This window comes from Moschus berezovskii, chromosome 11, assembly GCF_049115385.1.
Source record: "Moschus berezovskii isolate FMDL1 chromosome 11, NW_MosBer_1.0, whole genome shotgun sequence".
NCBI lineage: Eukaryota > Metazoa > Chordata > Mammalia > Artiodactyla > Moschidae > Moschus > Moschus berezovskii.
Genome location: NC_142470.1, coordinates 80,426,380 through 80,430,350, shown reverse-complemented (window position 1 = coordinate 80,430,350; position 3,971 = coordinate 80,426,380). Strand labels below are relative to the sequence as shown.

Below are 3,971 nucleotides of genomic sequence, written 5' to 3'. Positions count from 1 at the left end.
GCTAACAAACACATGAAAAAATGCTCAACGTCCCTCATAATCAGAGAAATGCAAATCAAAACCACAATGAGATACCATTTCACACCAGTCAGAATGGCTGCTATCCAAAAGTCTCCATGCAAAAAATGCTGGAGGGTGTGGAGAGAAGGGAACCCTCTTCCACTGTTGGTGGGAATGCAAACTAGTACAGCCACTATGGAGAACAGTGTGGAGATCCCTCAAAAAACTGGAAATAGAACTGCCATGTGATCCAGCAATCGCACTCCTGGGCATACACACCGAGGAAATCAGAATTGAAAGAGACACATGTACTCCAATGTTCATTGCAGCACTGTTTATAATAGCCAGGACATGGAAGCAACCTAGATGTCCATCTGCAGATGAATGGATAAGAAAGCTTTGGTACATATACACAATGGAATATTTTTCAGCCATCAAAAAGAATGCATTTGAATCAATTTTAATGAGGTGGATGAAATTGGAGCCTGTTATACAGAGTGAAGTAAGCCAGAAAGAAAAACATCAATACAGTATACTAACGCATATATATGGAATTTAGAAAGATGGTAACCTTAACCCTGTATACGAGACAGCAAAAGAGACATAGGCATATACAACAGTCTTTGGGACTCTGTGGGAGAGGGTGAAGGTGGGATGATTGGGGAGAACGGCATTGTAGCATGTATATTATCATATGTGAAATGAATCACCAGTCCAGGTTCGACGCATGATACAGGATGCTTGGGGCTGGTGCACGGGGATGACCTGGAGGGAGGATATGGGGAAGAGGAAGGTGGGAGGGGGGTTCAAGAAAGGGAACACATGTACACCCGGGGCGGATTCGTGTCAATGTATGGCAAAAACAACCAATATATTAATGTAAGGTAATTTGCCTCCAATAAAATAAATTAAAAAAAAAAAGAAGATGCCTAGTGGAAGTTGAAGCCGCACTTCCCGTGTGGCCCCTCCTGCCAGCTGTGTGCCTCAGATGAGAGTAGCACCCAGGTCAGCGCCCATAGCTCAGCCACCAGCAGCGGCTGCCCCCTCTGCCACTGGCTCCCGTTGCTGTTCCCAGCAGCCAGGTCTGATGGCCCAGATGGCTATGGGTTCTGCCGTGGGCCACACTCTGCATCATGTCATCACTGGGGGCTTCAGTGGGGGAAGCAGTGTTGAGCCCTCAAGCCCTAACATCACTTACCAGGAACATCAGGGAACCCAGCTGCCACAGCTGCAGCAGAATAGCCCCTGCTTCTATGAGGTAAAACAGTTTTTGGAGTGTGCCCAGAGCCAGGGTGACCTTAAATTTTGTGACGGTTTCAGTGAGGAGTTGAAACAGTGCAGATTGGCCAATGCTTAAATCAAGAAGATCGGATTGAAGACATGAAAAATCACCTCTCATGGCCATGTTGATTTAGCATTTAAAATATAATTAATAATGAAGATATAAAGTGTGAAAGCACCCATTAAACCTCTCCTGAATCATTAATAGCTTTTGTGCTTCAGGACTGTGGTGGAAGAGGGTGTTGTCACTATATAGAAATTCATTGAGATGGTATTGAGTTTGGTGTTGGGCAGAAGAGGCAGTTGTGGCCTTGTAAACAGTGCTTTTCTGATTTTATTGTTTGTGAATTAATTAGAATAAAATGATTTTCTTTCTAAAAAGAAGATTCACATGAAGAAAACTTTGAAGGACTTCAAAAGGTCATTAAAAAGTTCTTGAATAGATGGTAAGACACACTTAAATAATGGAAAATGATGGCAATTCTCTCTAAATAAATATACACATTGAACTTTTTCAAGAAAAATACCAACATTAATATTTTGGGAATAAAGCAAGAAAATAGTAATGATAGAGGACTAGCCCTTACCAGATATTGAAAAAAATCATGAACATTATAGTAATGAAAACAGTTTAGTACCAGCACATAAAGAGAATAGATATCCCAGGAAAAGATGCAAATAAATACTGGGATTAGTTTCTGATAAAGCTGGTATTTCAAATCAGTGGAGTAAAATGATATATTTAATAAATAGTGTTAGGATAAGAGGGTAGCCATATGGAAAATATGAAATTGGATTCAGTTTACACCAAAGTAACTTCTAAATAGAGTATTAAAAAAAATAAAGGTAACAGAAATGATATACTTGAATTTGTAAAAATTTTCATTTTCTGTATGGCATGGCAAAAAATTTCAACTATATTTTTCATTTCCAAACATTCATTCGGTTATCAGACCTATTTGATCACTTAAAAAATATTCTTTTTCCTTATTCAAATGGTTTATATGTTCAACCTCATCTTTAACTATATTAAAAATATCTATTTTATAATCTGTATCTCATGATATTAATATGAGAGGACTTTTTTTTTCCCCCTGCTGTCTCTTATCACAGTGGTTTGTTTCTTATTTTTGTTTGGTTTGGATTTTAAATTTCTGACTGTGACAGCTTATTCCTTGAACTTTTGAGAGAATTCTTCAGCGAAGACTTGCATTTAATTCCACGGATGCCAAGGGGCACAGTCATTTTAAACAATATTAAATGATTTTGAGACCACTTGGTAGTATGAAACCAGCAGTGCTAAGCAGTATTTTTTTTTTCTAATTCTCACTTTGATTGCTTCTTTGACAGATGAGTTATTTTTAAACTTCATTGTTTTTTGCTACCCTCGATTATTCTCCATGAGCATTCTGCAAGTGAACCTTTATCAGTACAACCTTACTCAGGTCTTGGTTAATCTCTTGCCTTGTATACTAGAAAAACCAGTATGCGTGGTCTATAGCACCGATGTCTCTGCACTTAGGGGAGAATGCTCTTTATTCTTTGTGTATGTGTGTCTTTAAACTGTATGTAGTGGCATGTCTAATCCAGATCTTACAAAATTATTCCAGAGGAAAATTTACAGACAAAACCTCCTTAGGAAGACATCAGTGATGAACTGAATCACCTGGTTTCACCTGAAAACAATGGAGTCCATTGAATCAAGGCAGTCAAACATGCCTCCTCCGAGGACACAAAATTGATTTGTTTAATTTCTGAAAGGTCATCTGCCCTGGGAAAGGGAAGGGGAATTCTGCATTCTCATCCATGGTCTGTAACATCATCCCTGACAGCTGCAGGGACACGTGCATGGGAGGACTCTCTCCTCCCCTTCCTCCCGCCTCCTGCCTTGCATTCACACATGGCTGTGTGGCAATTTTCTTTTATCACCATGGCCTGAGATGGGCTTTACTTGTTAGGCATCGTGTTCTCCACAGAGGCTTCCCATGGGAAAGTCTTTCTCAGGCCCCTCAAATCACCAGACCAGGCATTTTTTTCCCATCTTGGGTTCATTCTCGGATTGACCCCAGTGCATTAACAACTCTTGATGAGTGTACCTATCCATGCCCAGCTCTGTCTGAGCCACTGCCTTTTCACACTGTCTTAGACATTCCCAGCTCCAGAAGGCAAAATACACGGCAATACAGCCCAAATCAAGTCAAAGCCAGTACCATGACTGCTGCAACTGCCTCCTAACTTACCTCCCTGATTTCTATCTCTAGGACCATCCCAAAGCATTTATGCATGTCTCTAAGAGTAACTGTCCTCAAATTTAACTGTACATGACCAGTTTAAATGACCACCATCCCCTTTCCTCCACCAAGAATCTCCAGAGGATCCTCTTTTCTTAGAAAATCAGGGACGAATGAAGAATGCCAGTGTTGCAGGAAAGGGGACTCCTTCCAGGGCCCGAAACAGGGCTCTTGTCTAACACTCGGAAAAGAATTTTTCGAGGAGACTCATGCTGACAAAGCAAGAGATTTCATTGGGAAGGGCACCTGGGTGGAGAGCAGTAGGGTAAGGGAACATGGGAGAACAGCTCTGCTGCGTGGCTCGTAGTCTAGGGTTTTATGGTGATGGGATTAGTTTCCGGGGGGTCTTTGGCCAATCATTCTAATTCAGAGTCTTTCCTGGTGGCGCACGCATCAGCT

The 3,971-nt window shown here is 41.0% G+C and overlaps 1 pseudogene; it reads left to right on the top strand.

Moving 5' to 3' along the window:
* The first annotated feature begins 925 nt into the window (after positions 1 to 925).
* LOC129540060 (coiled-coil-helix-coiled-coil-helix domain-containing protein 2 pseudogene) lies at positions 926 to 1,357 on the top strand (annotated as a pseudogene).
* The last annotated feature ends 2,614 nt before the right edge of the window (positions 1,358 to 3,971 follow it).